At 47.7% G+C, this 13,794-nt stretch overlaps 1 protein-coding gene across 1 annotated transcript in view; it reads right to left on the bottom strand.

Annotated features, from left to right (window-relative positions):
• Nucleotides 1–13,794, bottom strand: part of LOC144496028 (voltage-gated inwardly rectifying potassium channel KCNH7-like) — a 124,591-nt gene that overhangs the window by 89,924 nt on the left and 20,873 nt on the right. The window lies entirely within an intron of this gene.

Here is a 13,794-nt window from a genome sequence, read left to right as displayed (position 1 = left end):
TGGGGAGGGGGTGTAGGGGGTGGAGGAGGTTACAGAGATGGGGAGGGGGTGTAGGGGGTGGAGGAGGTTACAGAGATGGGGAGGGGGTGTAGGGGGTGGAGGAGGTTACAGAGATGGGGAGGGGGTGTAGGGGGCTGGAGGGGGTTACAGAGATGGGGAGGGGGTGTAGGGGGTGGAGGGGGTTACAGAGATAGGGAGGGGGTGTAGGGGGTGGAGGAGGTTACAGAGATGGGGAGGGGGTGTAGGGGGTGGAGGAGGTTACAGAGATGGGGAGGGGGTGTAGGGGGTGGAGGAGGTTACAGAGATGGGGAGGGGGTGTAGGGGGTGGAGGAGGTTACAGAGATGGGGAGGGGGTGTAGGGGGTGATATTACTTCTTTGTCACCATCTCCCCAGATTTAGTTGTTTGGTTTGGGGGCGGTGATGTCACTTGTGCTGTTGAAGCGTTCCCTGGAATCTTTCCTCGGTTAGTAAATCCTGCTGTAGGGATGAGGGACTGAGTGCTGTCTCTTGAGGAGTTTGATATCCCTCTGGTGTTCCACACTGATTACCCCATGGCAGGCAGCTGGAGACCGCTGGAATATCCCCGTATCATTGTGGTAAATCTGCACTGCACTGCCAAAGGACGATATATTCTTCCAAAGCGGTCGTTTCCAGAACTGCTCTCCAGGTGTAATCTAACCAGTGCTTATCGAATTAGACTTCTACCTCTCATACTCTAGTCCTTGAGATAGTAAACCAGCATTTCATTCGCCCTTTTAATCATTTTCTGTACCTGTTTATGACATTTTGATAATCTCTGCACCTGGAACTCCCAGTCTCTTTGGACCCATTCTTTCCCATCTTTCACCATGTAGACAGTCCCCCTTTTTATTCTTTTTGGGTCCAAAGTGAATGACCTCAGCTGGAAATGTTCAAAGTGGGCAGTCTCCATTCAGAGGCACCCGGTAACATTTCCCACTGGGCTGGGAGGCTGGAGTGTCAGCGCGATTCCGTCCCCAACTGAACCAACACCATGCACAGTGACAGCCCCAACACAGAGCCTGCTGGGGCCCACTAACCCCGCATTCAGCCCCCAAAATCTCTGCTCATTACCCCAACTCTCCAATCCCACAGCCTTCACTCCGGGGGCTGAGAGTTTAGCAACAATCTGTCGGCAACGAGAAACTTTATAATCCTTTCATTAAAATAATATCCACAGACATTCCAATAAACCCTGGGGGACACCAGAGATAACGGTGTGGGGAGAACAGCACAGGAGCAGGGGAGGCGGAGGGGAGGCGGAGGGAGGTTTGAAAGTTTAAAGTTTATTTATTAGTCACAAGTAGGCTTACAGTAACACTGCAATGAAGTTACTGCGAAATTCCCTTAGTCGCCACACTACGGCGCCTGTTCGGGTCAATGCACCTCAACCAGCATATTTTTCAGAGTGTGGGAGGAAACCCACGCAGACACGGGGAGAACGTGCAAACTCCACACAGACAGTGACCCAAGTCGGGAATCGAACCCGGGTCCCTGGCGTCGTGGGGCAGTAGTGCGAACCACTGTGCCACTGTCCTGCCCACAGGTTGAGGTGAGGGGAGGGGAAGGGGGAAGGGAGGGGAGGGGGGAGGGGAGGGAAAGGGGGAGGTTGAGGGAGATGGAGTGGGGGAGGGGGGTGAGTGGAGGGGGACGGGGAGGGTAAGGGGGAGGGGGGATAGGGAGAGGGAGGATGTGGGGAGGGGGAAGGGCAGGGGGGAGGGTGAGGGGGGAGGGAGGGTTAGGGTTAGGGGATGAGTGGTTGGTTTCTTTGAGGTGATAGAGTCACTGGGGGGTGTTGGTTATGTTCAGGGCCCCGATGTTTAAATGGCCAGAGGTTAGAGGTCACACTGACCCCAGAAGCAGAGTTGGAAATGATTTCACCCAGTCTGAGTCTGGGGAAGATTTCTGTTCTCTCTCGAGCTGCAGCTTCAGTTAATCTCCAGCTTCTCAGGACTCAGGCCCCACACTCGGTAATCCCGGATTTGCTATCCTTTAATCACTCACACACACAGAGCCAGCTGCTTCTCGTAGAGTCATAGAGTCATAGAGGTTTACAGCATGGAAACAGGCCCTTCGGCCCAACTTGTCCATGCTGCCCTTTTTTTTAAAAACCCCTAAACTAATCCCAATTGCCTGCATTTGGCCAATATCCCTCTATACCCATCGTACCCATGTAACTATCTAAATGCTTTTTAAAAGACAAAATTGTACCCGCCTCTACTGCTACCTCTGGCAGCTTGTTCCAGACACTCACCACCCTCTGTGTGAAAAAATTGCCTCTCTGGACACTTTTGTATCTCTCCCCTCTCACCTTAAACTTATGCCGTCTAGTTTCAGACTCTCCTACCTTTAGGAAAAGGTATTGACTATCCAGCTGATCTGTGCCCCTCATTATTTTATAGACCGCTATAAGGTCACCCCTCAGCCTCCTACGCTCAGAGAAAAAAGTCCCAGTCTATCCAGCCTCTCCTTATAACTCAATCCATCAAGTCCCGGTAACATCCTCGTAAATCTTTTCTGCACTCTTTCTAGTTTAATAACATCCTTTCTATAATAGGGTGACCAGAACTGCACACAGTATTCCAAGTGTAGCCTTACCAATGTCTTGTACAACTTCAACAAGACATTCCAACTCCTGTATTCAATGTTCTGACTGATGAAACCAAGCATGCCGAATGCCTTCTTCACCACTCTGTCCACCTGTGACTCCACTTTCAAGGAGCTATGAACATGTACCCCAGATCTCTTTGTTCTGTAACTCTCCCCAATGCCCTACCATTAACTGAGTAAGTCCTGCCCTGGTTCAATCTACCAAAATGCATCACCTCGCATTTGTCTAAATTAAACTCCATCTACCATTCGTCCGCCCACTGGCCCAATTGATCAAGATCCCGTTGCAATTGGAGATAACTTTCTTCACTGTCCATTATGCCACCAATCTTAGTGTCATCTGCAAACTTACTAACCATGCCTCCTATATTCTCATCCAAATCATTAATATAAATGACAAATAACAGTGGACCCAGCACTGATCCGTGAGACACACCACTTGCTACAGGCCTCCAGTTTGAAAAACAACTCTCTGCAGCCACCCTCTGGCTTGTGTCAAGAAACTAATTTTTATTCCATTTAGATACCTCACCCTGGATCCCGTGAGATTTAACCTTATGCAACAACCACCTTGTCAAAGGCCTTGCTAAAGTCCATGTAGACAACATCAACTGCACTGCCCTCATCTACCTTCTTGGTTACCCCTTCAAAGAACTCAAGCAAATTTGTGAGACATGATTTTCCACTCACACTCACTGGCTGCCCCTTGGAACGTCAGTGTCTCTGCTCAGGACAGCATCTATTCCCCATCCCTAATTACCCTCCAGACACCCTGCAGAATCTCCTCAATCCAGGACCCTTGCTCAACTTCCAGTCCACTCGAACCCCAATACTCTCAATCCAGGCTCCTGGATTCCCCTTAACCTCTGACCCTTCCTCGATTCCCCTGGTGACCACGTGTACAGGATGTGTGTCCAACTGCAGCTACTGGTGAACCGGATTCCATCGAGTCTGCACTGATGCGTGAAAGGCCCTTACCTGCCCACCTAATCCCCTTTCCAGCACTTGGCCTGTAGCCTTGAATGTTATGATGTGCCAAGTACTCATCCAGGTACTAATTAACACAATAATAAGAAAGGATATTCGCTCTGACAATGTGGAGTCTGTATGGGTAGAGTTGAGAAATACCAAGGGGCAAAAAACATTAGTGGGTGTCACATATAAACCCCAAACTGCAGTGTGGGATGTTGGGAATGGCATTAAACACGAAATTAGAGACGCATGTGATACGGGAATATCGGTGATCATGGGTGATTTTAATCTGCACATAGATTGGGCAAATCAAATCAGCCACAATGCCGTAGAGGAGGAATTCCTGGAGTGTTTACGGGATGGTTTTCTTGACCAATATGTGGAGGAACCAACCAGAGAGCAGGCCGTCGTAGACTGGGTATTGTGTAATGAGAAGGGAATCATTGCCAATCTAACTGTACGAGACCCCTTGGGGATGAGTGGCCATAACATGAGAGAATATTTTATCCAGATGGAGAATGAAGTAGTTGATTCGGAGACTGGGGTGCTGAATCTTAATAAAGGAAACTATGAGGATAGACAAAGAACAAAGAACAATACAGCACAGGAACAGGCCCTTCGGCCCTCCAAGCCCGCGCCGCTCCCTGGTCCAAACTAGACCATTCTTTTGTATCCCTCCATTCCCACTCCTTTCATGTGGCCATCTAGATAAGTCTTAAACGTTCCCAGTGTGTCCGGCTCCACCACCTTGCCCGGCAGTGCATTCCAGGCTCCCACCACCCTCTGTGTAAAATACGTCCTTCTGATATCTGTGTTAAACTCCCCCCCTCACCTTGAACCTATGACCCCTCGTGAACGTCACCAACGACCTGGGGAAAAGCTTCCCACCGTTCACCCTATCTATGCCTTTCATAATTTTATACACCTCTATTAGTCACCCCTCATCCTCCGTCTTTCCAGTGAGAACAGCCCCAGTTTACCCAATCTCTCCTCATAACTAAGCCCTTCCATACCAGGCAGCATCCTGGTAAACCTCCTCTGCACTCTCTCTAAAGCCTCCACATCCTTCTGGTAGTGTGGTGACCTGAACTGAGCGCAGTATTTCAAATGCGGCCGAACCAACGTTCTATACAACCGCAACATCAGACCCCAACTTTTATACTCTGTGCCCCATCCTATAAAGGCAAGCATGCCATATGCCTTCTTCACTACCTTCTCCACCTGTACCGTCACCTTCAAGGATCTGTGGACTTGCACACCCAGGTCCCTCTGCGTATCTACACCCTTTATGGTTCTGCCATTTATCGTATAGTTCCCCCCAACGTTAGTTCTACCAAAATGCATCATATGAGGCGTGAGTTGGCCTTGATAGATTGGGGAGAGTTACTTAAAGGGATGACAATGGATAGACAATGGCAAACATTCAAGGAACGCATGGGGGAACTGCAGCAACTGTTTATTCCTGTCTGGCACAAAAGCAAAATGGGTAAGAGGGCCAATCCATGGCTTACAAAGGAAATTAGAGAGAGTATCCGATCCAGGATGGAGTTTAATTTAGACAAATGTGAGGTGATGCATTTTGGTAGATTGAACCAGGGCAGGACTTACTCAGTTAATGGTAGGGCGTTGGGGAGAGTTACAGAACAAAGAGACCGAGGGGTACATGTTCATAGCCCCTTGAAAGTGGAGTCACAGGTGGACAGAATGGTGAAGAAGGCATTCGGCATTCTTGGTTTGATCGGTCAGGACATTGAATACAGGAGTTGGGACGTCTTGTTGAAGTTGTACAAGACATTGGTAAGGCCACACTTGGAATACTGTGCACAATTCAGGTCACCCCTTAATAGAAAGGATATGCGTAGGTTAGAGGGATTAGTGGGTAAATATGTAGGGATATGGGGGTAGGGCCTGGGTGGGATTGTGATCGGTGCAGACTCGATGGGCAGAATGGCCTCTTTCTGTGCTGTAGGGTTTCGATGATTTCTATGATATTATTAAAGAGTGCAGAAAGAGTGCAGACGAGATTTACTGGGATGCCACCAGGACTTGATGGTTTGGGTTATAAGGGGAGGCTGGATAGACTGGGACCTTTTCCCCTGGGGCGTAGGAGGCTGAGGGGTGATCTTATAGAGGTCTATAAAATAATGAAGGGCACAGATCGGCTAGATAGTCAATATCTTTTCCCAAAAGTAGGGGAGTCTAAAACTAGAGGGCATAGGTTTAAGGTGAGAGGGGAGAGATACAAAAGTGTCCAGAGGGGCAATTTTTTCACACAGAGGGTGGTGAGTGTCTGGAACAAGCTGCCAGAGGTAGTAGTAGAGGCAGGTACAACTTTGTCTTTTAAAAAGCATTTAGATAGTTACGATAGGTAGAGAGGGATATGGGCCAAATGCGGGCAATTGGGATTAGCTTAAGTGTTTTTAAAAAAAGGGTGGCATGGACAAGTTGTGCCAAAAGGCCTGTTTCCATGCTGTAAAGCTCTATGACTCTATGACAAGCAAAAAGCACACAGATTGGCCAAGAAAAATAATAGGTCTGTGGATTGGGAGCAGTTTAGAATTCAGCAAAGGAGGACCAAGGGATTGATTAAGAAGGGGAAAATACAGTAAGAAAGTAAGCTTGCAGGGAATATAAAGACTGACTAAGAGTTTCTATAGGTATGTGAAGAGAAAGAGGTTGGTGAAGACAAATAGAACATAGAACATAGAAAAGCTACAGCACAAACAGGCCCTTCGGCCCACAAGTTAGAACCATAGAACCATAGAAAATTACAGCTCAGAAACAGGCCTTTTGGCCCTTCTTGTCTGTGCCGAACCATTTTATGCCTAGTCCCACTGACCTGCATTTGGACCATATCCCTCCACACCCCTCTCATCCATGAACCCGTCCAAGTTTTTCTTAAATGTTAAAAGTGACCCCGCATTTACCACTTTATCCGGCAGCTCATTCCACACTCCCACCACTCTCTGCGTGAAGAAGCCCCCCCTAATATTCCCTTTAAACTTTTCTCCTTTCACCCTTAACCCATGCCCTCTGGTTTTTTTCTCCCCGAGCCTCAGCGGAAAAAGCCTGCTTGCATTCACTCTATCTCTACCCATCAAAATCTTATACACCTCTATCAAATCTCCCCTCAATCTTCTACGCTCCAGGGAATAAAGTCCCAACCTATTCAATCTCTCTCTGTAACTCAGCTTCTCAAGTCCCGGCAACATCCTTGTGAACCTTCTCTGCACTCTTTCAACCTTATTTACATCCTTCCTGTAACTAGGTGACCAAAACTGTACACAATACTCCAAATTCGGCCTCACCAATGCCTTATATAACCTTACCATAACACTCCAACTTTTATACTCGATACTCCGATTTATAAAGGCCAATGAACCAAAGGCACTCTTTACGACCCTATCCACCTGTGATGTCACTTTTAGGGAATTCTGTACCTTCCCAACTAACCTCCCATGAGGGACCTTGTCAAAGGCCTTGCTGAAATCCAGGTAGACAACATCCACCGCCTTCCCTTCATCCACTTTCCTGGTAACCTCCTCGAAAAACTCTACTAGATTGGTCAAACATGACCTACCACGCACAAAGCCATGTTGACTCTCCCTAATACGTCCCTGTATATCCAAATATTTGTAGATCCTTTCCCTTATCACACCTCCCAATAACTTGCCCACCACAGACGTCAAACTTACTGGCCTATTAATTTTCCGGATTTCTTTTGGAACCTTTTTTAAACAACAGAACAACATGAGCCACTCTCCAATCATCCGGCACCTCCCCCGTGAATACTGACATTTAAAATATGTCTGCCAGGGCCCCTGCAAGTTGTGCCGAACACATCCCTATCTTCTAGACCTACCTATAACCCTCCATCCTATTAAGCTCCATGTACTCATCCAGGAGTCTCTTAAAAGGCACTACTGAGTTTGCCTCCACCACCACTGACGGCAGCCGATTCCACTCGCCCACCACCCTCTGTGTGAAAAACGTACCCCTAACATCTCCCCTGTACCTACTCCCCAGCACCTTAAACCTGTGTCCTCTCGTAGCAGACATTTCCACCCTGGGAAAAAGCCTCTGAGAGTCCACCCGATCTATGCCTCTCAACATAAGAACATAAGAAATAGGAGCAGGAGTAGGCCATCTAGCCCCTCGAGCCTGCCCCGCCATTCAATAAGATCATGGCTGATCTGACGTGGATCAGTACCACTTACCCGCCTGATCCCCATAACCCTTAATTCCCTTACCGATCAGGAATCCATCCATCCGCGCTTTAAACATATTCAGCGAGGTAGCCTCCACCACCTCAGTGGGCAGAGAATTCCAGAGATTCACCACCCTCTGGGAGAAGAAGTTCCTCCTCAACTCTGTCTTAAACCGACCCCCCTTTATTTTGAGGCTGTGTCCTCTCGTTTTAACTTCCTTACTAAGTGGAAAGAATCTCTCCGCCTCCACCCTATCCAGCCCCCGCATTATCTTATAAGTCTCCATAAGATCCCCCCTCATCCTTCTAAACTCCAACGAGTACAAACCCAATCTCCTCAGCCTCTCCTCATAATCCAAACCCCTCATCTCCGGTATCAACCTGGTGAACCTTCTCTGCACTCCCTCCAATGCCAATATATCCTTCCTCATATAAGGGGACCAATACTGCACACAGTATTCCAGCTGCGGCCTCACCAATGCCCTGTACAGGTGCATCAAGACATCCCTGCTTTTATATTCTATCCCCCTCGCGATATAGGCCAACATCCCATTTGCCTTCTTGATCACCTGTTGTACCTGCAGACTGGGCTTTTGCGTCTCATGCACAAGGACCCCCAGGTCCCTTTGCACGGTAGCATGTTTTAATTTGTTTCCATTGAGATAGTAATCCCATTTGTTATTATTTCCTCCAAAGTGTATAACCTCGCATTTATCAACGTTATACTCCATTTGCCATATCCTCGCCCACTCACTCAGCCTGTCCAACTCTCTCTGCAGATCTTCTCCGTCCTCCACACGATTCACTTTTCCACTTATCTTTGTGTCGTCTACAAACTTCGTTACCCTACACTCCGTCCCCTCCTCCAGATCATCTATATAAATGGTAAATAGTTGCGGCCCGAGTACCGATCCCTGCGGCACGCCACTAGTTACCTTCCTCCAACCGGAAAAACACCCATTTATTCTGACTCTTTGCTTCCTGTCGGATAGCCAGTCCCCAATCCACTTTAACACACTACCCCCAACTCCGTGTGCCCTAATGTTCTTCAGCAGCCTTTTATGGGGCACCTTATCAAACGCCTTTTGGAAATCCAAAAACACCACATCCACCGGTTCTCCTCCATCAACCGCCCTAGTCACATCTTCATAAAAATCCAACATGTTCATCAAGCACGACTTTCCCCTCATGAATCCATGCTGCGTCTGATTGATCGAACCATTTCTATCCAGATGCCCTGCTATCTCCTCTTTAATAATGGATTCCAGCATTTTCCCTACTACAGACGTTAAGCTGACCGGCCTATAGTTACCCGCCTTTTGTCTCCTTCCTTTTTTAAACAGCGGCGTAACATTAGCCGTTTTCCAATCAACCGGCACTACCCCAGAATGCAATGAGTTTTGATAAATAATCACTAACGCATCCACTATTACCTCTGACATTTCTTTCAATACCCTGGGATGCATTCCATCCGGACCCGGGGACTTGTCCACCTTCAGTCCCATTAGTCTACCCAGCACTGCCTCTCTGGTAACATTAATTGTATTAAGTATTTCTCCTGCTGCCAACCCTCTATCGTTAATATTTGGCAAACTATTTGTGTCCTCCACCGTGAAGACCGACACAAAAAACGTATTTAAAGACTCAGCCATATCCTCATTTCCCACTATTAACTCCCCCCTCTCGTCCTCCAAGGGTCCAACATTCACTCAAGCCACTCTATTCCTTTTTATATATTTATAAAAACTTTTACTATCATTTTTTATATTAATTGCTAGCCTAGCTTCATAGTCTATCCTTCCTTTCTTTATCGCTTTCTTATTCTCTCTTTGTTGTTTCTTAAATTTTTCCCAATCACTTGTTTCTCCACTATTTTTGGCCACTCTGTACGCAGCTGTTTTTATTTTAATACTCTCCTTTATTTCCTTCGTTATCCACGGCTGGTTCTCCCTTTTCTTACAATCCTTGTTTTTTGCTGGAATATATTTTTGCTGAGAACTGAAAAGGATCTCCTTAAAAATCCTCCACTGTTCCTCAGCTATCCTACCTGCCAGCCTGCTCTCCCAGTCTACCTTAGCCAATTCATCCCTCATCCTATCATATTTCCCTCTGTTCAAACAGAGGACACTGGTTTGGGACCAAACTTTCTCCTCTTCCATCTGAATCAGAAATTCGACCATATTGTGGTCACTAGACCCAAGAGGGTCCTTCACAATAAGATCCTTAATTCTACCTACCTCGTTACACAATACCAGATCCAAAATAGCTCGTTCCCTCGTCGGTTCCGTAACATGCTGTTCAAGGAAACTATCCCGACAGCATTCTAAGAACTCTTCCTCCATTCCACCCTTACCGACTTGAGTCTGCCAGTCAATGTGCATGTTGAAGTCCCCCATGATTATTGCCGTTCCGTTTTTACATGCATCCCTTATCTGCTTGTTTATAGCCCTCCCTACCTCAACATTATTATTTGGGGGCCTATATACCACACCTACTAGTGTCTTTCTCCCTCTACTATTCCTCATCTCCACCCATAATGATTCCACGTTTTGTTCCTCCGAGCCTATGACATTCCTCAGTACTACCCTGATATTATCTCTTATTAATAGCGTGACCCCACCACCTTTTCCTTCCTGTCTATTCTTCCTAAACGCCTGATACCCCTGGATATTCATCTCCCAGTCCTGGTCACCTTTCAGCCACGTTTCTGTAATGGCCACTAGATCGTACCCACTTGTGCTGATTTGAACCATCAACTCATTTACCTTGTTCCGAATGCTTCGTGCATTCAGGCAAAGTGTCCTTATTCCAGCTTTTATCTGGACCCGCTTTGATGAGTCCCTCTACTCCCTTATCTAAATTACCGCCTTCATTCACTTGCACCCTCTCCTCTACCATTAATTTTGTAATTCCCCTTTCCCCCTGCATCCTCCCCCCCATCAATTAGTTCCTTGATCCTAGTCAACTCTTCTAGCTCCCCTCCCCCCAACCTATCTAGTTTAAATTCTCCCCAGTAGCCTTAGCCAACCTACCGGCCAGGATATTGGTCCCCCTGTGATTCAACTTCCACCCGTTTTTTGTATACAGATCACCCCTGCCCCTAAAGAGGTTCCAATGGTCCAGGAACCTGAATCCCTGCCCCCTGCACCAGTCCCTCAGCCACACATTCATCTTCCACCTCATTCCATTCCTGCCCTCACCTTCCCGTGGCACAGGCAGTAATCCTGAGATTACTACCTTTGCTTTCCTCTTTCTCAGCTGTCTCCCTAATTCCCTGTACTCCCTTTTCATGACCCCTTCTCCCTTCCTACCCACATCAGCGGTACCAATATGTACCGCTACCTCAGGCTCCTCTCCCTCCCACCTCAGGATTTCCGGGACGCGACTAGCGACATCCTGGATCCCGCCCCCAGGGAGGCAGACCACCATGCGAGACTCCCGCCTACCTCCGCAGAAACGCCTGTCTGTCCCCTTCACCATCGAGTCCCCGATTAATACCGCCTTCCTCCTCTTTTCCTTAGCCCTCTGAGTTACAGGGCTGGACTCCACTGCGGAGACACGGCCACTGCTGCTTCCCCCAGGCGGGCTGTCCCCCCCAGCAGTACTCAAGCAGGAGTACTTGTTGTGCAGGGGCAAATCCACCGGGGTGCTCTCAACCACCCTAGCCTTACCCTTCCTGGCCGTCACCCACTTGGCCTCCTCCCGTGGCCCTGGTGTGACCACCTGATGATAGCTCTTGTCTATCACCTCCTCATTCTCCCTCATCAGCCTAAGATCCTCGAGCTGCAGTTCCAGCTCCCTAACACGGTCCCTCAGGAACCGCAGCTCGACACACCCCTCACAGATGTGGATGTCCGGGAGGCCAGATGCCTCCAGGACCTCCCACATCCTACATTGGGAACAACACACTGGTTTCACACTCATACTGGACACTTTATGTCAAGTAAGACAGTGAAAAGTTAATAAGAGTGTAAGGAAACAAAAACTCACCCCTGCTCGTCCAAGCCCTGTGAGCCAAAGCCCTGACAGCTCACTCAACTTCCCACTCACTCTGTTGCCCGCTACGATGCTGCCCGCTGTATACTTTGGTGCGCTTTTAAACCCTCCAAAAACTTCTCCAGGCCTCTCCTGGCCTGACTTCCGGTTTTGAAAAAAACCTCCGATTTTAAACCCAAAATTAACTGAAAAAATAAAAAATGAATTAAAGTCAGAAAACCAACTCTCTTACCCTCAGCCTGCTCCTGGGAACAATCCAGCCAGCGATGCCCACATTCTGGGAAGGGGAGGAGGTGCTCGCTGTCTCGAGGCAAATCAGAGTGGATAAATCCCCAGGACCGGACAGGGTATTCCCACGGACCTTGAGGGAAGCTAGTGTTGAACTTGCAGGGGACCTGGCAGACATATTTAAAATGTCAGTATTCACGGGGGAGGTGCCGGATGATTGGAGGGTGGCTCATGTTGTTCCGTTGTTTAAAAAAGGTTCCAAAGGAAATCCGGGAAATTATAGGCCAGTAAGTTTGACGTCGGTGGTGGGGAAGTTATTGGAAGGTGTGATAAGGGATAGGATCTACAAATATTTGGATAGACAGGGACTTATTAGGGAGAGTCAACATGGCTTTGTGCGTGGTAGGTCATGTTTGACCAATCTATTAGAGTTTTTCGAGGAGGTTACCAGGAAAGTGGATGAAGGGAAGGCGGTGGATGTTGTCTACCTGGATTTCAGCAAGGCCTTTGACAAGGTCCCTCATGGGAGGTTAGTTAGGAAGGTTCAGTCGCTAGGTATACATGGGGAGGTAGTAAATTGGATTAGACACTGGCTCAATGGAAGAACACAGTAAGGAGTCTAACAACACCAGGTTAAAGTCCAACAGGTTTATTTGGTAGCAAACGCCACTAGCTTTCGGAGCGCTGCTCCTTCGTCAGATGGAGTGGAAATCTCTCCACTCCATCTGATGAAGGAGCAGCGCTCCGAAAGCGAGTGGCGTTTGCATCCAAATAAACCTGTTGGACTTTAACCTGGTGTTGTTAGACTCCTTACTGTGTTTACCCCAGTCCAACACCGGCATTTCCACATCAATGGAAGAAGGCAGAGAGTGGTTGTGGAGGATTGCTTCTCTGAGTGGAGGCCTGTGACTAGTGGTGTGCATGATGTGACTAGTGGTGTGTCGCTGGGATCGGTGTTGGGTCCATTGTTGTTTGTCATCTGTATCAATTATCTGGATGATAATGTGGTAAATTGGATCAGCAAGTTTGCTGATGATACAAAGATTGGAGGTGTAGTGGACAGTGAGGAAGGTTTTCAAAGCTTGCACAGGGATTTGGACCAACTAGAAAAATGGGCTGAAAAATGGCAAATGGAATTTAACGCAGACAAGTGTGAGATATTGCACTTTGGAAGGACAAACCAAAGTAGAACGTACAGGGTAAATGGTAGGACTCTGAAGAGTGCAGTTGAACAGAGGGATCTGGGAATACAGGTACAGAATTCCCTAAAAGTGACGTCACAGGTGGATAGGGTGGTAAAGAGTGCCTTTGGTACATTGGCCTTTATAATTCGGAGTATCGAGTATAAAAGTTGGAGTGTTATGGTAAGGTTATATAAGGCATTGGTGAGGCCGAATTTAGAGTATTGTGTACCGTTTTGGTCACCTAGTTACAGGAAGGATGTAAATAAGGTTGAAAGAGTGCAGAGAAGGTTCACAAGGATGTTGCCGGGACTTGAGAAGCTGAGTTACAGAGAGATTGAATAGGTTGGGACTTTATTCCCTGGAGCGTAGAAGATTGAGGGGAGATTTAATAGAGGTGTATAAGATTTTGATGGGTATAGATAGAGTGAATGCAAGCAGGCATTTTCCGCTGAGGCTGGGGGAGAAAAAAACCAGAGGGCATGGGTTAAGGGTGAAAGGAGAAAAGTTTAAAGGGAATATTAGGGGGGGCTTCTTCACGCAGAGAGTGGTGGGAGTGTGGAATGAGCTGCCGGATAAAG

The sequence above is a fragment of the Mustelus asterias genome, chromosome 7, assembly GCF_964213995.1.
Source record: "Mustelus asterias chromosome 7, sMusAst1.hap1.1, whole genome shotgun sequence".
Classification (NCBI taxonomy): Eukaryota; Metazoa; Chordata; class Chondrichthyes; order Carcharhiniformes; family Triakidae; genus Mustelus; species Mustelus asterias.
Note: the sequence above shows the minus strand (reverse complement) of the source record. Positions and strands in the feature narration are given on the sequence as shown.